Source organism: Cetorhinus maximus, chromosome 4, assembly GCF_964194155.1.
Source record: "Cetorhinus maximus chromosome 4, sCetMax3.hap1.1, whole genome shotgun sequence".
Taxonomy (NCBI): domain Eukaryota; kingdom Metazoa; phylum Chordata; class Chondrichthyes; order Lamniformes; family Cetorhinidae; genus Cetorhinus; species Cetorhinus maximus.
The window spans coordinates 178067752-178094418 of NC_135882.1; the positions used below are offsets into that span (position 1 = coordinate 178067752).

A 26667-nucleotide genomic window follows, 5' to 3' on the forward strand; every position below is an offset into this window, starting at 1 on the left:
CCTCCACTGTTCTCTGGGGAAGAGAACTCAAAAGACTAATGACCCCTCATCAATGTATTAATTGGAAGACCTCCTATTTAGAAACTGTGTGCCCCCTTGTTCCACAAGAGGAAGCATCCTCTCAGCACCTATCTCGTCAAACCCCCTCAGAATCTTGTGTTTCAGGAAGATCATCTCTCATTCTTCTAAACTCCAATGAGTATAGACCCAACCTCTTCAACCATTCCTCGTGGGATAATCCCTTCCTTCCAGTAATCAACCTAGTGAATCTTCTTTGAACTGCTCCTAATGCAATTATATCCCTCTTTAACAGAAATGGTATACAGTACTCTTAGCTGTGGTTTCACCAATGTCTTTTACTGGAGTGCTGCTTTGGGTGCATTAGTGTGCTTAAGTTGGAATTTGGTGAGTGAGGGAGTTCAGTGAAGAGGGAAGGAGATGCTCTTTTCTTCTACCTTTTTTCAGCTTCCAGTAGCTGTTAACCTTTCTCAGATAGGGAGAAATTGTTCCCATTAGTAGAAGGATCGAGAACCGGAAGGCACAGAGTTAAAATGACTTGCGAAAGAAGCAACAGAAGGAAAAACCTTTTTATGCAGTGAATGGTTAGGATCCAGAATGTGCTGGTGGTGGAGGCAGGTTCAGTCGTGTCTTTTAAAAGAGAATTTGATAATTATCTGAAGAGGAATAACTTACAGGGAAAAGGCGGGTGAGTACATCTAAGTAAGTTGCTCTTGCAGAGAGCTGGCATGTCATGATGGGCTGAATGGTCTTCTGAGCTGTAGTCATTCTATGATTCTAAATATATGGCCATTCTATCACTAACGCTAGATCAAAATCCTGGAGCTCCCTCTAACAGCACTGTGGGTGTACCTACACCACACGGACTGCAGTTGTTCAAGGTAGTGTCCCGACTGAGAACTGGTATTCACACAACAAATAGGGGCTTCCACCTGGTGGGTTTTGGCTGGCTTGGCTTCTCTTGACCAGCCACTGCCATGTTTTTGGGGGAGCCTTTAAGAAGCTTCTCTTCCTTTGCATCACCATTGGGGGTTGTGCCTTTAGCTGCCCAGGATGTGGGCTCTGGAATTCTCCAGACTGGAACTTTATAGCTTTGTATGTAGGCGTCTGAGAGCTGATCTTACATAAGGATAGAAGATAGTTAAGGTTTGGTAAAGTGAATCTGTAATTTACTTTAATTCTGCTCTCACAGTTCAATTTAAAGGACAGGAATTTAAACTAGTAAATGGTGATTTTAGGACTTGTTTTCGAACCCAGTTGTTTGTTAAATGATTTCAAGGGATTTGCTTTCAATACACTGTGCGGGTTTATGAAACAGATGGTGAGCTGCCTCCTTGAACCGCTGCAGTCCGTGTGGTGAAGGTACACCCACAGTGCTGTTAGAGGGAGTTCCAGGATTTTGACCTAGTGTTGGTGATAGAATGATGATGTATTTAGAATCATAGAATGATTACAGATCAGAAGGAGACCATTCAGCCCATCATGACATGCCAGCTCTCTGCAAGAGCAACTTACTTGGATGCACTCACCTGCAATTTCCCTTTAGGCCTGCAAGCTATTCCTCTTCAGATAATTATCACATTCTCTTTTAAAAGCCAAGATTGAACCTACCTCCACCACCAATACATTCCAGCTCCTAACCATTCACTGCATAAAAAGGTTTTTCCTCCTGTCAGAGAGGCATGACTGAGGGAATGCTGCACTGTTGGAGAGTCAATACTGAGGGAGCGTTGCACTGTCGGAGGGTCAGTATTAAGGGAGTTCTGCATTGTCAGAGGGTCAGTACTGAGGGAGTGCTGCACTGTCGGAGGGTCAGTACTGAGGGAATGCTGCAGTGTCGGAGGGTTAGTACTGAGGGAGTGCAGCACTGTCAGAGGGTTAGTACTGGGACTGCTGCACTGTCGGAGGGTCAGTACTGAGAGAATGCTGTACTGTGGGAGGGTCAGTGCGGAGAGAGGTCTGCATTGTGGGAGGCACCATTAACGCGATGAATTGTGAAACCAAGAACCCCTCTAGCCTCTTGAGTAGGTAAACAGCCCTGCTGCGTTATTTACAGCAGAGTGCGGAGTTCTCCTTGGATCCTGGTTGTAACTTAATGTATGTGCATTACAGCCAAACCCAGTTGTGCCCACATCCATTTGTGATTTGCAGTGGGCGTCACTCGGGAATGTCAGAGTCTATCTGGGGTACCATTGACTTTTTCTTCATGGAGAAGTTGCAATTTTTAATTTGTTTCTTTGTAAAATAGATTGAGTGGCCTGCACTGGAGTGCTGCTTTGGGTGCATTAGAGTGCTTAATTTGGAGTTTGGTGAGTGAGGGAGTTCAGTGAAGAGGGAAGGAGGTGCTCCTTCCTTCTACCTTTTTTCAGCCTCTAGCAGCTGACTCTTCAGTATAGGGGACAGAGCTGATTGGTTAGTAACTGGTAAGTTATTCTACTTATTCTAATTGCAATAAATAGTTTTTAGAGTTATGGTATGACAGGTCAGCTCGGTTGAGTGGAATGTCCATCCTCCAGTATGTGGGAAGCCATGAATGCACCATGTGTCTTGGATGAACACATCTGCAGGAAGTGTCAATGGCTGCAGAAACTTGAGCTCTAGGTTATGAAACTCGAGCGGCGGCTAGAATCACTGTGATGTATCCATGAGGTAGAGAAATATGTGGATAGCATGTTTCGGGAGGTCACACCACAGGTTAGGGATGTGCAGGCAGAGAGGGAATGTGTGACCACCATGCGGCGTAAGAGAACCAGGCAGATAGTACAGGACTCCCTTGAGTCTATCTTGCTTGCTAACTGGTTTTCCATTTTGGATACTGGTGAGGGTGATGGTTCCTCAGGGGAATGCAGCCAGTGCAGAGTCTGCGGCAGCATGGGTGGCTCAGCTGCGCAGGAGGGGTGGAAGAAGATTGGAAGAGCAATAGTGATAGGGGATTTGATAGTCAGGGGATCAGGCATGCATTTCTGTGGCAGTAAATGTGACTCCAGGATGGTGTGTTGCAGCCCTGGTGCCAGGGTCAAGGATGTCATGGAGCAGGACACCCGTCTGGGGGAGGGTGAACAGCCAGACATCTAAGTCCAGATTGGCACCAATGACATAGGTAGGAAGAGGGATGAGGTCCTGAGAGCAGATTTAGGGAGTTAGGAAGGAAATTAAAAAGCAGGGCCTCAAAAGCAGTAATCTCAGGATTACTCCCAGTGCCACGCACTACTGAGCATAGGAATAGGAGGATTGAGTGATTGAACACGTGGCTGGAGAATTGTTGTAAGAGGGAAGGCATCAGATTTCTGAAACATTGGGACCGGTACAAAATGGACGGGTCACACCTTAACAGGATTGGGACTAATATCCTCACAAGGAGATCTGCTGGTGCTGTTGGGAGGGTTTAAACTACCTCGTCAGGGAGATGGAAACCTGAGAGGTAGCTCAACTTGGAAAGAATTCAAGTTGGTAAAGGGAAGTGGTAAGTGGTAAGTGAAATTAGAAGGCAGATAAGATGAAGACGAGCATCAACTAAACCTGGAATCCAGAATAATGTCAAAAAACTAAGTTAAGGGCTCTCTACCTGAATGCATGCAACGTTCACAACAAGATAGATGATTTAAAGACACAGATGGAAGTAAATGGGTCTGATCCAATTGCCGCTACTGAAACATGGCCACAGGGTGACCAAGACTGGGAACTGCATATTAAAGAATTTCGACATTTAGGAAGGACAGGCAAAAAGGATAAGGAGGTGGAGCTGTGCTGATAATAAGGGATGAGATCAGTAATTCAGCAAGGGAGGATGTCAGATTAGAAGAACAAAATGTGGAATTTGTTTGGGGGGTGCTAAGAAACAGCAAAGGGCAGCAAACATTGGTTGGAGTTGTTTATAGGCCACCGAACAGTAGTGGTAATGTGGGGCATGGTATTAATCAGGAGATGAGAGAAGCTTGTAGCATGGGCAATATGGTAATCATGGGCGACTTCAATCTGCATATGGACTGGGTAAACCTAATGAGCACTAATGTTGTGGGGGACGAGTTTCTGGAGTGTGTTAGGGATGGTTTTCTAGAGCAGTATGTTGAGGAACAGGCTATTTTAGATCTAGCATTATGTAACAAGAAAGGGCTAATTAATAAACTTGCTGTGAAAAGAAGCTTTAGGGATGAGGGACCATAATGTGATAGATTTTACATTCTGTTTGAAAGTGAGGTAGTTCAGTCTGAAGCCAGGTTGTTAAATTTGAACAAAGGAAATTATGAAGGTATGAGCGGTAAATTGACTGAGGTGGATTGGGAAAATACATTAGAAGGTATGACTGTCCATAGGCAATGGATAGTCTTTAAGGAATTATTACATAGTTTACAGCAATTATACATTCCTTCAAGGCACAAAAATCCAAAGAAAAATCAGTCAACTGTGACTAACAAAGGAAGTTAAGGATTGTGTAACATTAAAAGAAATGGAACACCACCACCTGGAAGTTTCCCTCCAAGCCACTCGCCATCCTGACTTGAAAATATATCACCGTTCCTTCACTGTCGCTGGGTCAAAATCCCAGAACTCCGTTCCTAACAGCACTGTGGGTGTACCTACACCACATGGACTGCAGCGGTGTAAGAAGGCAGCTCACCACCACCTTCTCAAGGGGCAATTAGGGATGGCCTAGCCAGCAACACCCTCATAGTCATAGAGTCATAGAGGTCTACAGCACAGAAAAAGGCCCTTTGACCCATTGAGTCTGTGCCAGTCAAACAAGTACCTAACTATTCTAATCCCATTTTCCAGCACTAGGCCCATAGTCTTGTATGCCATGGCATCGCAAGTGCATATCCAAATACTTCTTAAATGTTATGAGGGTTTCTGCCTCTACCACCCTTTCAGGCAGTGAGTTCCAGATTCCCACCACCCTCTGGGTGAAAACATTCTTCCTCACATCCTCTCTAAACCTCCTGCCCCTTACCTTAAACCTATGCCCCCTGGTTACTGATCCCTCCACCAAGGGGAAAAGTTCCTTCCTGTCTACCCTATCTATGCCCCTCATAATTTTATACACATCAATCATGTCCCCCCTCAATCTCTTCTGCTCCAGGGAAAATAACCCCAGTCTATCTAATCTTTCCTCATATCTAAAACTCTTCAGCCCAGGCAACATCCTGGTAAATCTCCTCTGCACTCTCTCTAGTGCAATCACATCCTTCCTATAATGCGGATTCCAGAACTGCATGCAATACTCTAGCTGTGGCCGAACCAGCGTTTTATACAGTTCCAGCATAACCTCCCTGCTCTTATAGTCTGTGCCTTGGCTAATAAAGGCAAGTATCCCCAAGGTAAGCATGCAGGTGCAGCAGGCGGTAAAAAAGGCTAATGGTCTGTTGGCCTTCATAGCCAGAGGATTCGAGTACAGGAACAGGGATGTCTTGCTGCAATTATACAGGGCCTTGGTGAGACCATGCCTGGAATATTGTGTGCAGTTTTGGCCTCCTTATCTGAGGAAGGATGTACTTGCTATAGAGGGAGTACAGCAAAGGTTTACCTGACTGATTCCTGGGATGGCGGGACTGACATATGAGGAGAGATTGAGTCGATTAGGATTATATTTGCTGGAGTTCAGAAAAATGAGGGGAATCTCATAGAAACCTATAAAATTCTAACAGGACTAGACAGGGTAGATGCAGGAAGGATGTTCCCGGTGGTGGGGGAGTCTAGAACCAGGGGTCACAGTCTGAGGATATGGGGTAAATCATTTAGGACTGAGCTGAGGAGAAATTTCTTCACCCAGAGAGTGGTGAGCCTGTGGAATTCGTTATCACAGGAAGTAGTTGAGACCAAAACATTGTGTGTTTTCAAGAAGGAGTTAGATATAGCTCTTGGGGCGAAAGGGATCAAAGGATATGGGGAGAAAGCAGGAGCAGGCTATTGAGTTGGATGATTAGCCATGATCATAATGAATGGCGAAGCAGGCTCGAAGGGCCGAATGGCCTACTCCTCCTAGTTTCTGTAATTCTATATGCCTTCTTAAACACCTTATCTACCTGTCCCGCTACCTGAAGGGACTGTTGGACATGCACACCAAGGTCCATCTGATCCTCGGTACTTTTCAGGGTCCTACCATTCGTCGTGTATTCCCGTGCCTTGTTTGTCCTGCCCAAGTGCATCACCTCACACTTATGAATGAATAAGATAAAGGCCTATAATGTTGCCAGAAATAATCGTAAAACCTGAGGATTGGGAGGATTTTAGAATACAGCAAAGGAGGGCCAAGAAACTGATAAAGGGAGAATGGAATATGAATGTAAACCAGCAAAGAACCTAAAAACAGGCTGTAAAAGCTTCTATAGTTATATAAAATGGAAACATTTGGCTAAGACAAATGTGGGTCCATTACAGGCAGAACCAGGAGAATTTATAATGGGGAATAGAGAAATGGCAGAGAAGCTAAGTGATTCCTTTGTGTCTATCTTCACTGAGGGAGATATAAGAAATTTCCCAGAATTAGAGATCTAAGGGACAATGAGGAATTGAAGGGAATTTGTATTTATAAAAAAGTTCTATTGGAGAAATTAATGGGACTGAAGGTTGCTAAGTCTCTAGGACCTGATGATCTACATCCCAGAGTGTTGAAAGAAGTAGCTATGGAGATAGTGGATGCATTGGTGATCACCTTCCAAAATTTTACAGATTCTGGAATGGTTTCTGCAGATTGGAAGGTAGAAAATGTCACTCCACTATTTAAGAAGGGAGAGAGAGAGAGAAAACAGGGAACTACAGACCTGTTAGACACACATTAGTGACAGGGAAAATACTAGAATCTTTTATAAAGGATGTGATAAATGGACACTTGGATAATCATGATCTGATTGGGCATAGTCAGCATGGATTTGCGAATGGGAAATCATGTTTGACGAACTTGGAGTTTTTTGAGGATGTTACTAACAAAATTGATAAGAGGGAGTTGTTGGATGTAGTATACTTGGATTTTCAGAAGGCTTTTGATGAAGTCCCCCACAGGAGGTTGATTTGCAAAATAAAAGCACATGGGATAGGAGGCAACATACTGGCATGGATTAAGGATTGGTTAACAGGCAGAAAACAGAAAGTAGGAATAAACAGGTCAGTCTCGTGTTGGCAGGCTGTGACTAGTGGGGTACCACGGGTCAGTACTTGGGCCCCAGCTGTTCACAATATATATCAATGATTTGGATATAGGGACCAAATGTAATTTTCCAAGGTCACGCAAAGCTAGGTGAAAATGTGTGCTGTGAGGAAGATTCAAAGCAGCTTCATGAGGATTTGGGCAGACTTAGTGAGTGGGCAAGAACAGGGCAGATGGAATATAAGGTGGAAAATTGTGTGGAAACTTGTGAAGTTATCCACTTTGGTAGGAGGAACAAATGCACAGAGTGTTTCTTAAATTGTAAGAGATTGGAAAATGTAGATGTACAAAAGGACCTGGGTGTCCTCGTCAATAAGTCACTGAAGGCTAACATGTAGGTGCAGCAGGCAATTAGGAAGGTTAAAGTTATGATTTGAGTACAGGAGTAGTAAATTGTATAGAACCTTGGTTAGACCGCACCAGGAGTAGTGTGTGCAGCTTTGGTCCCCTTACCTTAGGAAGGATATTATTGCCAAAGAGGGAGTGCAACAAAGGTTCACCAGACTTGTTCTCAGGGTGGCAGGACTGTAGAGAGAGATTGGGGAAACTGGGCCTGTATTCTCTAGAGTTTTGAAGAATGAGAGGTGATTTAATTGAAGCCTACAAAATACTTAATGGGGTAGGCAGGGTAGATGCAGGTAAGATGCTTCCCCTGGTTGGGGAGTTTCAAACCAGGGGACACAATTTCAAAACAAGGGGGAAGCCACTTAGGACTGAGATGAGATTTTTTTTATTCAGAAGGTTGTGAATCTTTGGAATTCTCTACCCCAGAGGTCTGTGGAAGCTCAATCGTTGAGTATGTTTAAAGTTCCTGCTCCTGTGTTTCTGTTAATTCAAGCTCTGGTGCCAGTGTTGGAACACTGCAATAGTATTAGAGAGGCTTGGGTTAGTGTAGCTGGTGCCAGGAGTGTTATTGAATGTTGTACTCAATCCTTTGAAGATGTTATGTTAAGGTCTATCTACCCTATCAAATCCTTTCATCATCTTAAACACCTCAATCAGACCACCCTTAATATTCTATACTCAGAATAGAAGCTTAGTTTATGCAACTTTCCCACGTAATTTAACCTCATCAGTCCCGCTATCATTCTGGTGGATACAAAAGTCTGACTTCACTCAAATTAATTTTGGTGTTTGTTACTGAAGTATTTTTTATTAATTATTCTAAGATTTTGAATATTGTCCCTTCAGGTAGAGTCACATTAAATCACGGAGTCACTAATTCACCAAGCCTGCCATTTCCCTGTCGACACGTGGGATGTGTGTTTGCGTCATTTTGCAGGAAATCGGAAGTGAGCTTACTGTTGGTGCAAGACTCGAGGCTAACTCATGAATTAGAGGTGAGCTGTGCTAAATATTTGTGCTTTCTCAGGGACCAAGCTTAAGGATAATTAAATATCTCTGCGCTAAAGTTGCTGTATGATTCCGTATTCCGTCCCTGTCTGTACTGGGTTAACTGATCTCTGCTGGGTGGATGGTGGGGGTAAAGCAATGACATCATAGGCTATGAGGGGGCGGGGGGGTTAGGGTAGATCTCAGCCTGGATTTCTGTTCCAGACTAAAGCATGCATCTGTGAAATAAAAAAGGAAAATGCTGTCTTCAGGTCTCGGAGGATGATTGCTAGATGCACCATAACTGCCCTTTCTGACTGACCTGTCAGGTATTACCAGCATCTTCTGTTCTTAATAATGAATTTGGAGATTTATCAGCTTCCGAGCACAGTAGAGGTACATTCTCCTTGTCCTGTGCATTGGACAGTCAGGTTGGGTTCCCGTCCATCATTGATAAAATGTTAAATTGAGGCCTCCATCTTCCTGTTCAGGTGGATGTAATAGATACAGTGATATTATTCAAAGAACAACTGGGGAGTCCTCTTCGATGCCCTAGCCAATATTTAACTGTCAGCCAGTATTTATCTGTCAACCAACATTGCTGCTGAAATTTCTGTTTGTGAACTGCCACTTGTTCAGTAAAATATTGCCTGCAATTCTGATGTTTGAGGGAGCTGGTTGTTTTTTTCTGATTCTGCAGCAGTTGTCCTCTGACAGTGAACGTAGCTCTCTCCAGGATAAGTACGATCAATAAATTTACAGCAGTGATTACAGAGATAGCATCTGCCCTCATGGGAACCGCGCTATTCTTGTACTGTCCGTGTAGTCACTAGAATTCCATGCATTGATGCAATATGAGAGAGTTTGGGCTTAAGTACAACTGTTCTCCAGTTAGTTTATTTCTGCTCCCTGTGATGCTCTTGAACCATAACCTCACATTGTTCCCTGTGCTGCCAGCAAGGGGCTCCCCTAGTATTAAACGGACAGAATGGGTCTCCAACAACCACTCTGTTTTAGAATGACTGAATGAGGAATGAGGTAGCTGTACTAATTAGAGAGAACATAATGGCAAAGAGAAAAGGGACATAACTAACATTCAACAGAGAGAAAATCAGTTTGGATCGATCCAAAGGATAGGAAGAAATCCATCACGTTAATAGAGTTCCTAATAGTGGAAGGAAAGTGGAGAAAGAAATATGTTGGCTAATCTGTGAAATTAATTTTTAAAAATTGAATTATAACCATGGGAGATTTTAATTACTCCAAAATAAACTGGCAAGAGAAGGTAGTGAAAGGGGAATAAGGAATGGAGTTTTTTTATAGTGTGTGCAGGACTATCTTCCCATGTATGCAAGAAGTCAGTTGCTGTCAGATCTAATAATGGGAAGTGAACCAGAGCAAATAAGAGAAGTAAGCAGAGGGAAAGGTCTAGGCAATAGTGATCATAACATAATAGGTTTAAAATAATGATTGAGAAAGACCAAAGTAATAGATTTTTTAAAAAGCTAATTTTTTGGGAATGAGTGTGGAACTAGGAAAAGTAAATTGAAAAAATGTTTCCAAAAGATATAGAACAGTAGTAGGAAATATTAGTAAAGGTGATCAGTAGAGTTCAGGAAACTATATTCCGCTAAAAATCAGGAACAAACTAGTCAATAATGAAATATTTCATTTGCGCCACAGCTGAAGCTAGCCGTTGCATGCTGCTACTATGCAGTCGCAGCATGTGTGGCATTCTTCACTAACAGAATGCTGCCATCAAGCCAAAAAGATGTTCCACCTATCACACAAGTGAGTAATGCGGTACATGAATTTCAGTGCCAGTGTGATGCCAGGTATGGAGGCTGTATGCCCCAATGACTGGTGGATCTTATCAAACAGCATGTACGTTGACTCTTCACAACAGGCAAAGTGCTGACTGTACCCAACCATCCTGTGCTTGCAAAACTCAGAACATAGTGTCCAACATTAGATATGATTCTGTGAATGGACAAACTTGCTAACCAATCCTGATTGTGCTACGAATTGCACTGACAGCCAATTTAAGATTATCAGTTGGGCTCGCAGTGTAGCTCACATAACATGCTAGAAGCCACATATGTTTACACACAGAGCCCTGTCCTTTGCAAACAGAAAGAACGTGTTCACACATTGCGCCTTTTTCAACTAAACAAAAACTTGGGCGACAGCCTGGTTCGTTTGTTTCCCCCTGGTTCGTTCGTGTGTCCCCCCACCCCCCGCCGGGTTCGTTCGTTTTCCTCCCTGCCAGGTTCGTTCGTTCCTCGCTGGCAATGCCTCGATCAGTGAGAGTCAACCTGCCTGGTTTGAATTTAAACAGAAGCTTGGCAGTTAACTGTTCCCTGGTGCATTTTCCATGGCAATGTGTCTACCAATCAGAGACCACTTGCCACCGATCAGCACCCTCTTCTCGTGCGGTATAAATTGTTCCCTTTGAAATTTGACATTCTTGCGAATCTGTCCTGGTCAGTGCAAAATGAAAAGCAATACCCAAATAATGAAATACCAGGGATGAATAAAGTGATGAGGGTAACCTTGAAACCAAAGGGACATGCACTTAGTTCATGGACAATAAAGGAGAGGATAGCAAAAATGACTGAGAAGAGGTTAGGAAAGAAGTCAAAATTAGGAAAGTAAAGTGGAGCTACAAAATTAATTGATCAAGGGATATAAAAAGAAATAGTAAAGTATTCTAGTCACATAAATACCAGAAGGAAAATCAGCACAGGATTTAGGGCCATTAAGGGATGTGCAATGTAAACTCATAATTTATAACAATGAAATGGTAGAAATATTGAACAATTACTTTGCCTCAGTATTTACCAGGGAGATAACAAAGTGGACGTGACATTAGAAGAAGAGATCAGAAAAGATAAAAAGGTACTTAAGATAGGAAGCAGGGAGATAATTGATAACCTAATCAAATTTGGAGTAAACCTCTGGCCCATGTTTTGCATGCTCAAAGAAGCTAAGGAAGAAATTGCAGAGGCAAGATTAAATATTACAATTTATTAAAAAAGGGAATGGTACCACAGAGAGCTGAAGAACAGCTAGGTAATTCATATGTTTAAAAGAGAGAGAGAACAAGTCTAGGGAACTGTAGATAGGAATGATAATGAATTCTTTATTTAAAGACTTAATAGAAAAACAACTGGAATTTGAAAATGCAATAAAGGGCATTCAGCATGGATTTCAAAAGGGAAAGTCATACTTCACTAAGTTCATTAAATGCTTTGAAGAAATAATGGAATGCATAGGCTGGGGTAATGCAATAGGTGTAATATATTTGGATTTTTAAATGGCCTTTGGTAAGGTACTGCGTAGCCAGAATCGAAAGTTGGTACAGATAACAATGGATAACAAGCTGGCTGCAAAACAAAAACAGAGGAGGTTAAAGCGTGCTTATCCGACTGACAAAAAATAGCAAGTGATTTTCCACAGGGATCGATGCTGGGGCCACTATTTATCATTATTTACATAAATGTTTTGGAGTCAGAAATCAAAAATATTATTTCTGAATCTATGGAAGACAACAAATTGGAAGGTGTAGTTACCACAGGGATGGACTGTGATCAAATACAGGAAGACGTGAATAAACTTGCAGAATAGGTATGTAGCTGACAGATGAATTTCAATATAGTTAAGGGTGAAGTGATAATGTTTTGGTAGGAGGATTAGGGAGGCCACACACTGCTTGTAAATTAAGAGTGTAAATGGGATCAAGGAACAAAAAGAATCTGGGAGTGAAGATGTACAAATTGCCAAAAAGTAGTGATGCTGGTTAATGAAAGTAAACCAAGCAATGAGGGTTCATTTCTAGACGGAAAGAGTTGAAAGGAAGGGAAGTTATGTTAAACTTGTATCGAACCTTGGTTAGACCACACTTGGAGTTACTATACACAGCCTTGGTCCATATTATAAAAAGGATATAGAGGCACTGGAGAAGATGCAAAAAACATTAGCAGGGGTGATATCACACCTGAAAGGTTATAGATATTAGGAAAGATTGAACAGGCTGGGGCTCTCTTCTCAAGAAAAGAGAAGACTGACAGATGCCCTGATAGAGACCTCCAAAATTATGAAAAGGTTTGAGAGGGTATTTTAAAAGTTCATTTATGGGATGTGAGCATCGCTGGCTAGGCCAGCATTTAGTGCCCGTTGTTACGAACAGGATGGGAGGAGTGCGCAAATTATCAAGCCCCACTGCTCCGCAGGCCGTAACATTAATTTAAATGTTTAATTTTCTCACCGAAATGGCCAATTGTGTACCTATACCTCTAGCACCCAGAAGAAAAGAGACTGACCAGGCTTCTTTCAAAACTCAGAATGATTAATTTATTATTAAACAAAACTCCTTTTAACAAGTTGCAAGTGCTGGTTAACATACAGTTGTAATCAGGAAGTATAACTATCTATCTCTTCCTAAAGAATTTCCCCAACGCTCACACACACAGACAAACAGACAAACAAAGGACAAACAGATCGAGTCTCTCTGCAGAGATGGGCTTTTGAAGGATGGGCGTTATAAAATAAAGGATAAAGACTGCAGGGTCTCGATGCTGTCGACCTGGAGTTCTCTCGTGTGCTGGTCCTGGTAGATATTTGGAAGTGCTCACCACTGGTCTCAGCTTTGTAGGTCCAAATGCAGTCCAGTTACACTCAGATTAGGGTTTTCTGGCTACAGGTTGATAGTCGCATACAATTTTAGGCAAGGTAGAGAGAGAGCCAGTCAAGGTAGCCTTCCTTCTTCAGCTTGTTCTCCAACAGGACTGCCTTCAAAACAAGCAGGTTCACAGCTTAAGTTTTTTCCCTCTCTCCTACGTGATTGCCTTTTTGCCCCTCAGCAAAATTAATTAAAGAGCTTTGCAGTTCAAATCAAACCAACAACTTCTTAAGTACCATGCAGATCAGGTGATATCTTGGACGAGGCCGGCTTATTGACAGTTCCAAGGTAAAATTATGACCTTTCAAAAAAAATCTTAGGTTAGCATCCACATGTCCAGATAATGTCAAATCCTTCCAGTTTGTAAAAGAAAAACTGCAGTTTTGAGAGATATGATTCTAACAATATCCCTAGCTGCCCTTGAAAAAGTGGTGGTGGTGAGCTGCCACCTTAAACCACTGCAGTCCATGTGATGGAGGGAAGGCATTCTAGGATTTTGACCCAGCGACAGTGAAGGAACAGTGATATATTTCCAAGTCAGGGTGGTGAGTGGCTTGGAGGGGAACTTCCAGGTCATGGCATTCTCATGTGTCTGCTGCCTTTGCCCTTCAAATGGTAGCAGTTATGGGTTTGGAAGCTGTTGTCTAAGGAGCCTCGGTGAGTTCCTGCAGTGTATCTTGTAGCTGGTACACACTGCTGCATGGGTTGCTTTGTCCAGGATGGTGTCAAGCTTCTTGAGTGTTGTTGGAGCTGCATTCATCCAGTAAACTGGAGAGTACTCCATCACACTCGTGACTTGTGACTTGTACACGAACAGGAGAGAGAGCACATCCTGAGTGGGGCACAGCCAGAGTGGGTATTCGGAATTCGGTGCACAGGGGACGAGGTGCTCTTTGCACTTTTTCCTTGCTATCCAACTTCTTAAATCTTCAGAGCGTGCTGCAGCAGGAAAGGCTACAAGGGAAAGGAATCACTGGTAAATAGTGGGTAAGGTATTTACGACTTTAATCGCTTACAATTTAAGGTCTTTTTGTGGTTTACATTCTACAGTAACGAGTACCAGGAGGAGAAAGGCCCTAGAATAATTGACTTAAAAGGTTTAATTTAAAGGGATAAGTCATGGCAGGAGCGCTCAAAGCCATGGTGTACTCCTCGTGCTCCATGTGGGAAGCCGGGGACATTTCCAGTGCCCGGGACCAGCGTGTGTGCAGGAAGTGTGTCCAGCTGCAGCTCCTGGAAGCTCGGGTTTCAGAGCTGGAACGGCGGCTGGGGACACTGTCGAGCATCCGCGAGTCTGAGAGCATCGTGGATAGCACGTTTAGAGAGGTGGTCACACCGCAGATGAAGGGACTTGAGGAAGGAAGGAAATGGGTGATCACCAGGCAGTCCAAGAGAAACAGACAGCTAGTTCAGGAGTCCACTGGGGTCCCACTTGCTAACCGGTATTCCGTTTTGGAGGCTGATGAGGGCGCTGGTTCCACCAGGGAGTGCTGACATGTTGGTACCAATGACATAGCTAGAAAGAGGGATGAGGTCTTGCATCAAGAATTCAGGGAGTTAGGCAGTAGACTCAAAAGCAAGACCTCTCGGGTTGTAATCGCTGGATTACTCCCAGTGCCACGTGCTAGCGAGCTCAGAAATAGGAGAATAGCGCAGATGAATACGTGTCTTAAGAGTTGGTGCAGGAGGGAGGCTTTTAGATTCCTGGATCACTGGGAGTGTTTTTGGTGAAGGTGGGACCTGTACAAGCGGTACGGTCTACATCTGAACCAGAGCGGGACTAATGTCCTTGCGGGCGGATTTGCTAGTGCTGTTGGGAGGAGTTTAAACTAATTCGGCAGGGGGAGGGGACACAATGTTAGCAGAATGGGGACACATCATAATACAGTAAAACAATCAAGTCAGAGGGAGTACAACTGCAATAAGCTTCAAGGGAGTAAGGCAAGGCTGGATGGCCTCTACTTTAACGCCAGGAGTATTACAGGTAAAACGGATGAGTTAAGGGTGAGGATTGACATGTGGAATTGTGATATTGTAGCCATCACTGAGTCGTGGTTGAGGGAAGGGCAGGATTGGCAGCTCGACATTCCGGGATATAGAATCTTCAGGCGAGACAGGGGAGGGGGTAAAAGAGGAGGAGGCGTTGCATTGTTAGTTAAGGAGTCAGTTACTGCAGTAAGGAGAGATTATATCTTGGAGGGGGCATCGAATGAAGCTTTGTGGGTAGAGCTTAGGAATAAAAAAGGGGCAACCACATTGTTAGGTGTTTATTATAGACCCCCAGATAGTCAGCGGGAAATTGAGGAGCAAATATGTGCACAATTTGTGGAGGTGTGTAAAAACAGTAACAGTAGGGTAATTATATTAGGTGATTTCAACTTTCCCAACATTAATTGGGATAAACATAGTGTTAAGGGCTTGGATGGAGTGGATTTCTTGAAATGTGTACAGGAGAACTTTTTAGGTCAATATGTAGAGGGTCCAACAAGGGACGGTGCATTGCTGGACCTAATTCTGGGGAATGAAGCCGGACAGGTGGCTGAGGTGGTGGTGGGGGAGCATTTTCGTGATAGTGACCACAACATGGTACAGTTTAAGTTTGTTATGGACAAAGAAATCGACAAGTTGCAAAAAAATATTTTGCATTGGGGAGAGTGGATTTTAGTAAAATAAGGCAGGATCTGGCCAAGGTAGACTGGGAACAGCTACTTGTGGGGAAATCTACAGAGGAACAATGGGGGGTGTTCAGAAAGGAAATGGGGAGGGTACAGGTTCAACATGTTCCCTCTCGGCTGATAGGAAGGAGTAAGAAGCCCAGAGAACCATGGATGACCAGAGATATTCAGGTTACGATGAGAAGGAAAAGAGAGGCTTTTAGCAGGTACAAGGGAAATAAATCAGCAGAGGCATTAGTGGAGTACAGACAATGCAGGGTGGAGCTTAAGAAAGCAATTAGGAGAGCAAAGAGGGGATATGCGAAAGCTCTGGCTGGTAAAAGGAGGGAAAATCTCAAGATATTCTATAAGTATATCAATGGGAAGAGGATAACCAGGGAAGGAGTAGGGCCCATAAGGGACCAAGGGGCAATCTATGGGTGGAGCCAGAGGACATCGCAAGAGTGTTGAATGAATACTTCACATCCGTCTTCACCAAGAGAATGAGGATGAAGGTATCGAACTCGGGGAGAGGGACTGTGAGGTTCTTGAGCAAATTGATATAGGGAGCGACAAGATATTGGAGGTGTTGGCAGGCTTAAAAGTGGACAAATCTCCAGGTCCGGATGATTTGTGTCCCAGACTGCTGAGGGAGGCAAGGGAGGAGATCGCAGGGGCTCTGACCCAAATTTTTAATTCCTCTCTGGCCACAGGGGAGGTGCCAGAGGACTGGAGAAAAGCTAATGTGGTTCCGCTATTTAAGAAGGGTTGTAGAGATAAGCCAGGGAACTACAGGCCAGTGAGTCTCACGTCAGCAGTAGGGAAACTGTTGGAGAAAATTCTGAAGGAGAGTATCTATCTCCACTTGGAGAGGCAAGGTTTGATCAGGGATAGTCAGCATGGCTTTGTCAGAGGGAGGTCATGCCTAACAAATTTGAATGAAGTTTTTGAGGAGGTGTCCAGGTGTGTAGATGAGGGTAGTGCAGTTAATGTAGTTTATATAGATTTCAGCAAAGTCTTTGACAAGGTCCCACATGGGAGACTTATAAAGAAGGCAAATGCACATGGGATACAGGGCAATTTGATAAGGTGGATTCAAAATTGGCTTAGGTGTAGGAGACAGAGGGTGATGACAGAAGGTTGCTTTAGTGACTGGAAGCCAGTATCCAGAGGCGTACCACAGGGATCTGTGCTGGGTCCCCCTATTATTTGTCATTTATATATATGACATAGATGACTGTGTGGGGGGTGGGATTAGTAAACTTGCGGATGACACAAAGGTTGGTCGGGTGGTTAACAGTGAGGTTGAGTGTCTTGGGCTACAGGAAGATATAGATGGGATGATGAAATGGGCAGCTAAGTGGCAGATGGAATTTAACCCTGAAAAGTGTGAGGTGATACACTTTGGAAGGAGTAATTTGACAAAGAAGTATTCAATGAACGGCATAACACTTGCAAGTTCTGAGGAACAAAGGAACTTTGGTGTGTGTTTCCATAGATATCTGAAGGCAGAGGGGTATGTTAGTGGGGAGGTGAAAAAGGCATATGGGACACTTGCGTTTATCAATCGAGGCATAGATTACAAAAGTAGGGAGGTCATGTTGGAGTTATATAGAACCTTGGTGAGACCACAGCTGGAGTACTGTATGCAGTTCTGGTCGCCACATTATAGGAAGGATGTGATTGTACTGGAGGGGGTGCAGAGGAGATTCACCAGGATGTTGCCTGGGATGAAACATTTAAGTTATGAAGAGAGGTCGGATAGACTTGGGTTGTTTTCGTTGGAGCAGAGAAGACTGAGGGGTGACCTGATCGAGGTGTACAAGATTGAGGGGCATGGACAGGGTGGATAGGGAGCAGCTGTTCCCCTTAGTTGAAGGGTCAGTCACAAGGGGGCATAAGTTCATGGTGAGGGGCAGGAGGTTTAGGGGGGTTGTGAGGAAAAACTTTTTTTTACCCAGAGGGTGGTGACGGTCTGGAATGCACTGCCTGGCAGGATGGTGGAGGCGGGTTGCCTCACATCCTTTAAAAAGTACCTGGATGAGCACTTGGCACATCATAACATTCAAGGCTATGGGCCAAGTGCTGGTAAATGGGATTAGGTAGGTAGGTCAGGTGTTTCTCACGTGTCGGTGCAGACTCGATGGGCTGAAGGGCCTCTTCTGCTCTGTGATTCTGATTCTGTAGATGGTGGACCGACTTTGTGGAGTCAGGAGGTGAGTTACTCACCGCAGGATTCCTAGCATCTGACCTGCTCTGTAGTCACAGTATTTATATGGCTAGCCCAGTTCAGTTTCTAGTCAATGGTACTCCCAGGATGTTGACAGTGGTGGATTCAGTGATGGTAATGTCATTGAATGTGACGGGGCGATAGTTAGATTCTCTCTTGTTGGAGATGGTCATTGCCTGGCACTTGGCGTGAATGTTACTTGCCACTTGTCAACCCAAGCCTAGATATTGTCCAGCCCTTGCTACGTTTGGACATAGACTTCATCAGTGTTCAAGGAGTTGCAAATGGTCCTGAACATTGTGCAATCATCAGCAAACTTCTGACCTTATGATGGGAGGAAGGTCATTGATGAAGCAACTGAAGATGGTTGGGCCTGAGGAACTCCTGGAGCTGAGATGATTGACCTCCAACAACCACTACCATCTTCCTTTTTGCTGGACATGACTCCAACCAGTGGAGAGTTTTCCCCCTGATTCCCTGTGACGGCAGTTGCTAGGGCTCCTTGATGCCACAGTCGGTCAAATGCTGCCTTGATGGCAAGGACAGTCACTCTCATTCTGGATATGAAGAAGATGTTTCCACATGTGGGGGAGATCAAAGCTCGAGGTCCTAAATTCACTACCACAGGCAATGTTTGAGGCAAGTGGTGTGGTTGCATTTAAGGGGAAGCTGGATAAACTCATGAGGGAGAAAAAAAATAGAAGAATATGCTAATAGGGTTAGTTGAAGTAGGATGAGTGAAGGCTCGTGTGGATCATAAACACTAACATAGACTAATTGGACAGAGTGGGTTTTTTCTGTGCTGTAGACTCTCCACCCTCAATTGTCTTTGAGAAGCTGGTGGTGAGGTCCCTTTTCAAACTGCATGTGGTGAAGTTGTTCCCAGTGTGTCGTTCGGTTGGGTTTTTGTCCAATGGTGTTGAAGGAAGAGTGATATAGTTCCAAGTCAGGATGATGAATGGCGTGGAGATAGTGGATTTCCCATGACATTGCTCCCCTTGCCCTTCTGTTTGGGGGAGGTCAGGGGAGGGGAGGAGCTTTTGAAGTAACTTTGGAGTGTGGCACCAGTCAAATAAGCTGCTGTCCACAGGAGATTATGATGTGCTTTGTTTGTGCTGCACTATTTAGGCAACTAATGTGTGTTCCTTTACACTCCTGACTTGTACCTTGCAGGAGGTAGAGCAGTTTTTCAGGCTCAGGAAGTGAGTCACTTGCTGCAAATTGCCTGAGCTTCTGACATACCTCCTGTCGATACGAAGTTGAAGATTGAGAAATGGTGATACTGTTTAACGTCAGGCGAGACATGTGCCATGTGCTAGCGAGCTCAGAAATTGGAGAATAGCGCAGATGAATACGTGGCTTAAGAGTTGGTGCGGGAGGGAGGGTTTTAGATTCCTGGATCACTGGGACCGTTTCTGGGGGAGGTGGGTCGACATCTGAACCAGAGCAGCACTAACATCCTTGCAGGCGGGTTTGCTCGAGCTGTTGGGAGGAGTTTAAACTAATTTGGCAGGGGGAGGGGACACAGAATGTTAGCAGAATAGAGACACATCATAATACAGTAAAACAATTAAGTCAGAGGGAGTACAGCTGCAATAAGTTTCAAGGGAGTAAGGCAAGTCTGGATGGCCTCTACATTAATGCCAGGAGTATTACAGGTCAAACGGATGAGTTAAGGGTGAGGATTGACACGTGGAATTGTGATATTGTAGCCATCACTGAGTCGTGGTTGAGGGAAGGGCAGGAATGGCAGCTCAACATTCCGGGATATAGAATCATCAGGCAAGAGAGGGGAGGGGGTAAAAGAGGAGACATTGCATTGTTAGTTAAGGAGTCAGTTACTGCAGTAAGGAGAGATGATATCTTGGAGGGGGCAACGAATGAAGCTTTGCAGGTAGAGTTTAGGAATAAAAAAGGGGCAGCCACATTGTTAGGTGTTTATTATAGTCAGATAGTCAGCAGGAAATTAAGGAGCAAATATGTGCAACAATTTGCGTAGGTGTGTAAAAACAGTAACAATAGGGTAATTATATTAGGTGATTTCAACTTTCCCAACATTAATTGGGATAGACATAGTGTTAAGGGCTTGGATGGAGTGGATTTCTTGAAATGTGTACAGGAGACTTTTTAGGTCAATATGTAGAGGGTCCAACAAGGGATGGTGCATTGCTGGACCTAATTCTGGGGAATGAAGCCGGACAGGTGGCTGAGGTGGTGGTGGGGGAGCATTTTCGTGATAGTGACCACAACATGGTACAGTTTAAGCTTGTTATGGACAAAGAAATCGACAAGTTGCAAAAAAATTGTTTTGGATTGGGGGAGAGTGGATTTTAGTAAAATAAGGCAGGATCTAGCCAAGGTAGACTGGGAACAGCTACTTGTGGGGAAATCTACAGAGGAACAGTGGGGGGTGTTCAAAAAGGAAATGGGGAGGGTACAGGCTCCACATGTTCCCTCTAGGGCGATAGGAAGGAGTAAGAAGCCCAGAGAACCATGGATGACCAGAGATATTCAGGATACGATGAGAAGGAAAAGAGAGGCTTTTATCAGGTACAAGGGAAGCAAATCAGCGGAGGCATTTGTGGAGTACAGAAAGTGCAGGGTGGAGCTTAAGAAAGCAATTAGGAGAGCAAAGAGGGGATATGAGAAAGTTCTGGCTGGTAAAAGTAGGGAAAATCTCAAAATATTCTCTAAGTATATCAATAGGAAGAGGATAACCAGGGAAAGAGTAGGGACCAAGGGGGAAATCTATGGGTGGAGCCAGAGGACATCGGTGGAGTGTTGAACGAGGACTTCAGATCCGTCTTCACCAAGAGAATGACGATGAAGGTATTGAACTCGGGGAGAGAGACTGCGAGGTTCTTGAGCACTTGATATAGGGAGTGACAAGGTATTGGAGGTGTTGGCAGGCTTAAAATTGGACAAATCTCCAGCTCCGGATGATTTGTGTCCCAGACTGCTGAGGGAGGCAAGGGAGGAGATCGGACCCAAATTTTTAATTCCTCTCTGGGCACGGGGGAGGTGCCAGAGGACTGGAGAACAGCTAATATGGTTCCGCTATTTAAGAAGGGTTGTAGAGATAAGCCAGGGAACTACAGGCCAGTGAGTCTCACGTCAGTGGTAGGGAAACAATTGGAGAAAGTTCTGAAGGAGAGTATCTATCTCCACTTGGAGAGGCAAGGTGTGATCAGGGATAGTCAGCATGGCTTTGTCAGAGGGAGATCATGCCTAACAAATTTGAATGAAGTTTTTGAGGAGGTGACCAGGTGTGTAGATGAGGGTAGTGCAGTTGATGTAGTTTAGAACCATAGAACCACAGAAAAATTACAGCACAGAAGAAGGCCATTTGGCCCATCTTGCCCATGCCAGCCCGAGGACACCCAGGTGCCCTTTCTAATCCCACCTTCCTGCACCCGGCCCATAGCCCTGCAGCTTACAGCACTTTAGGTGCAGATCCAGTTACTTTTTAAAAGAGTTCAGAGTTTCTGCCTCTACCACCAACTTGGGCAGCGAATTCCAGACACCCACTACCCTCTGCATAAAAAAGTTCTTCCTCATGTACCCCCTACACCTTCTGCCACTTATCTTGAATCTATGTCCCCTGGTTCTAGAATTCTCCACCAAGGGAAACAATTTTATTCTGTCCACTCTATCTATTCCCCTCATAATTTTGTACACCTCAATCAAGTCACCACTTAGCCATCTTTGTTCTAAGGAAAATAACCTCAACCTATCCAATCTCTCCTCGTAGCTACACTTTTCTAACCCTGGCAACATTCTTGTAAACCTCCTCTGCACTCTCTCCAGAGCTATTACGTCCTTCCTGTAATGTGGTGACCAGAACTGCACACAATACTCCAGTTGTGGCCTCACCAGTGTTTTATATAATTCCAACATTATATCCTTACTTTTATATTTATTCCTCTGCCAGTGAAGGAGAGCATTCCATATGCCTTCTTTACAACCTTGTCTACTTGAACTGCTGCCTTCAGGGACCTGTGTACTTGTACACCAAGATCTCTCACTTCATCTACCACTCTTAGTATATTCCCATTTATTGTGTAATCCCTGTAACTGTTTGACCTCCCTAAATGTATGACCTCACTTCTCTATGTTAAAATCCATCTGCCACTTTACCGCCCACTCCACCAACCCATCTATATCGTTTTGGAGATTATGGCCATCCTCTACACTATCCACTACTCGGCCAATCTTTGTGTCATCTGCAAATTTCCCAATCGTGCCCCCCACGTTTATGTCCAAATCGTTAATATATAACACAAACAGCAAGAGTCCCAACACCGAACCCTGTGGAACACCACATCAGACAACTTTCCATTTGACCATTCCCCTTTGTTTCCTGTTACAAAGCCAACCTTTTATCCAGTTTGCCACATTACCCTGAATCCCATGGGTTTTTACTTTCCTGACCAATTTGCCATGTGGGACCTTGTCAAATGCCTTGCTAAAATCCATGTACACAACATCCACTGCACTACCTTCATCAACCCTTCTTGTCACTTCCTCAAAGAATTCAATCAAATTTGTGAAGCAAGACCTTCCTTTAACAAATCCATGTTGACCATCCCTGACTAGTCCATGCCTTTCCACATGACAGTTAATCCTATCTCTCAGGATTGATTCTACTAATTTGCTCACCACCGATGTAAAACTAACTGGCCTATAATTGTTTGGCATTTCCTGTGACCCTTTTTAAACAATGGAACTACGTTTGCATTTCTCCAGTCATCTGGTACCTCCTCTGTATCTAGTGAAGATTGGAAAATCATCCTTAGAGCATCTGCTATCTCCTCCCTGACTTCCTTCAGCAGCCTCGGAAACAATCCACCTGGTGACTTATTAACTTTCAAGGATTTCAACCCTTCGAGTACTTCCTCTCTCTTTATGGCTATCCCGTCCAATATCTCGCAGTGTTCCTCCTGGACTACTATATCTACATCCTCCCTTTCCTTTGTAAACACAGAAACAAAATATTCATTCAAAACCCTTCCCACAGCCTCTGCATCTACGCACAAGTTTCCATCTTCATCTCTGATAGGTCCCACTTTTTCCTTAACTACCTTTTAGCATTAATGTATTGGTAAAACATCTTTGGGTTATCTTTAACTTGACTTGCTAATCTTTTTTCATGCCCTTTGATTTCCTTATTTCCTTTTTTACTTCGTCCCTGCACTTCCTATATTTGTCTAGGCTATCAGCAGTGCTTAGTTCTTTGTGCCTATCGTACGCTTTCTTTTTCTGTTTGATCTTCCCCTGTATTCCTCTAGACAACCAGGGAGGTCTAGATTTGGCAGCACCGCTCCTATTTTTGTAGGGGCATGTCTACTTTGTACAATTAGGATCTTGCTTTTTAGTGCTTCCCACTGGTTTTCCACTGTTTTATCCTCCAGCAGCGCTGTCCAGTCCACCTCAGCCAAGTCCCATCTCATTTCTGCAAAATTTGCCTTCCCTCAGTTCAAGACTTTTACTCCTGCCTTGTCTCTGTCCTTTTCCCTGGTGATGCTAAATCTAACTGAATTGTGATCACTGTCCCCGATATGGTCTCGCCAATTGTCACTTTACCCACTTGCCCTTCTTCATTCCCCAAGACTAGGTCTAGAATTGCATCTCCTCTCGTTGGGTTTGTCACTAATTGGTTGAAAAAATTTTCCTGGACACACTGCATGAATTTTTCTCCCTCAGTGCCCCTTATATTGTTTGAATCCCAGTTGATATTAGGATAGTTGAAGTCTCCTACTATTATTGCCCTCTTGTTCTTACAAGCAGAAATTTGTCTACATATTTGTTCTTCTATCCCCCTTTCACTATTTGGGGGTCTGTAGTATACTCCCAGTAGTGTGACTGCCCCTTTTTTATTTCTAAGCTCAATCCATAAAGCCTCGTTTGGTGACCTATTTAGTGTATCATCCCTTCTCACAACTGGAATTGATTCTTTAACCATTAGTGCTACCCCCGCCCCTCCTTTTTTATCTCCTACTCTATCGTGTCTGAAGACTCTATAACCAGGGATATTAAGCTGCCAGTCGTGTCCCTCCTTTAGCCAGGTCTCTGTTATAGCAATGACATCCTGCTGCCGTCTGTCTACCTGTGCCCTTAACTCATCCACCTTGTTTGTAATACTCCTTGCATTGAAGTGTCAACAGTTTAACCCCGTCATTTTCCCTTGCTGGACACTTCTTAAACTTTGCTTCTCCTCTAACTCCATGTCTATCACAACGTCCCTAGCTAATGTTCTACCTCCATTTTTCTGATCTGAATCTGACCTATCTGATCCTACTCCTGCGATCCCATCCCCCTGCTACACTAGGTTAAATAGTCCCCAACAGAACTAGCAAAAGCCCCCGCAAGGGCACTGGTCCCAGCTCTGCCTGGGTGCAGCCCGTCCGGTTTGTACAGGTCCCACTTTCCCCAGAACTGATCTCAGTGGCTCAAGAATCTGAATCCCTCCCGGCTACACCATCTCTCCAACCACGTATTCATTTGGTCTTTCCTCTTATTCCTGCTCTCGCTAGCACATGGAACTGGGAGTAATCCTGAGATTACTACGTTGGCGGTCCTGCATTTTAATTTATCTCCTAACTTCCTGTACTGAGTTTGCAGGTCCTCATCCCTTAGTTTCCCCATGTCGTTGGTTCCAATGTGTACCATGACCACTGGCTGTTTACCTTCCCTCCCCAGAATGTCCTGCAGCCGCTCCGTGACATCCTGGACCCTGGCACCAGGGAGGCAACATACCATCCTTGATTCACGTTTGCAGCCACAGAAGCGTCTGTCTGTGCCTAACTATTGAATCCCCTATCACTATAGCCCTGCCACTTGTTTCCCTCCTGCCCCTCTGAGCAACAGAGCCACCCATGGTGCCTGAACTTGGCTGTTGCTATTTTCCCCTGAGAGGCCATTCCGCCCCCCAACAGTATCCAAAGCGGTATATCTGTTAGCGAGGGGGATGACCACAGGGGACTCCTGCACTACCTTCCTGAGTCTTTTACTGTTCCTGATGGTCACCCATTCCCTTTCTGCCTCGCTAAACGTGCTATTCACGACTTGCTCAGCATCGCGGATGCTCCACAATGAGTCCACCCGCAGCTCCAGCTCCGAAATCCGGTTAGCTAGAAGCTGCATTTGGACACACATGGTCTTCCAGCGTCCCTCATTTTCCACATCTTGCAGGAGGAGCTTATCATGGGTCTGAGATCTCCTGCCATGATGTCCCTCTCGATTAAACTAGTTACCCCCTTAAATATGCTAGCTCGGGGCCTTAGTTATGTTAGCTAGGAACCCTGTTTCTTGACTAATTATACTTGTACAGTACTACTCTATACTTTTTTTTTTAGCTCCTACCTCAGTATTAAGCAATGAATAACTTTAATAGATTGAAAAAAAACTCACCAGGATTTACTCACCAATCAGCTGCTTTTTGTTTTAAATCCACTTTCAGAAGAGTGTCCCTCGCAGGTCTGGTGCACTCCTGAAGGTACTGCCTCTCCCTCTTCCTTTTTTTTTGGTTTGAGTAGGGAGGGAGGGATGGATACACTACAGCAATGTACTGTTTGGGGCTATTCCGTTCTTTGACAGTGGGTCCTCCGCGATCCCCTTCTGAGTTGCTGTGTCTGCGGTGACTTCTCCCAGAATGCTTCACTCACTTCTCACTATCGCCCTCTGTTGGATTTCAGCAAAGCCTTTGACAAGGTCCCACAAGGGAGACTTATAAAGAAGGCAAATGCACATGGGATACAGGGTAATTTGATAAGGTGGATTCAAAATTGGCTTAGTTGTAGGAGACAGAGGGTGATGACACAAGGCTGCTTTAGTGACTGGAAGCCAGTGTCCAGTGGTGTACCACAGGGATCTGTGCTGTGTCCCCTATTATTCGTCATTTATATAAACAACATAGATGACTATGTAGGGGGTAGGATTAGTAAGTTTGTGGATGACACAAAGATTGGCCGGGTGGTTAACAGTGAGGTTGAGTGTCTTGGGCTACAGGAAGATATAGACGGGATGGTCAAATGGACAGATAAGTGGCAGATGGAATTTAACCCTGAGAAGTGTGAGGTGATATACTTTGGAAGGAGTAATTTGACAAGGAAGTATTCTATGAACGGCATGACACTAGGAAGTTCTGAGGAACAAAGGGACCTTGGCATGTGTGTCCATAGATCTCTGAAGGCGGAGGGGCATCTTAGTGGGGTGGTGAAAAAGGCATATGGGACACTTGCCTTTATCAATCGAGGCATAGAATACAAAAGTAGGGAGGTCATGTTGGAGTTGTATAGAGCCTTGGTGAGGCCACAGCTGGAGTACTGTGTGCAGTTCTGGTCGCCACTTTATAGGAAGGATGTGATTGCACTGGAGGGGGTGCAGAGGAGATTCACCAGGATGTTGCCTGGGATGAAACATTTAAGTTATAAAGAGAGGTTGGATAGACTTGGGTTGTTTTCATTGGAGCAGAGAGACTGAGGAGCGACCTGATTGAGGTGTACAAGATTATGAGGGGCATGGACAGAGTGGATAGGGAGCAGCTGTTCCCCTTAGTTGAAGGGTCAGTCACAAGGGGGCATAAGTTCATGGTGAGGGGCAGGAGGTTTAG

The 26667-nt window shown here is 44.4% G+C and overlaps 1 long non-coding RNA gene across 2 annotated transcripts in view; it reads left to right on the forward strand.

The window, feature by feature from the left end:
• The window catches only part of LOC144680074 (uncharacterized), a 36215-nt gene extending 25908 nt beyond the window's left edge, over positions 1–10307 (forward strand). Inside the window, exons 2-3 of one of the 2 annotated variants that reach the window (XR_013576483.1) lie at positions 8351–8499; positions 10175–10307. This is a non-coding gene — a long non-coding RNA (uncharacterized LOC144680074). Of the gene's footprint in view, positions 1–8350; positions 8500–9191; positions 9265–10174 lie in introns of those variants that run through there. The other variant, XR_013576482.1, reaches the window with a different exon arrangement.
• The last annotated feature ends 16360 nt before the right edge of the window (positions 10308–26667 follow it).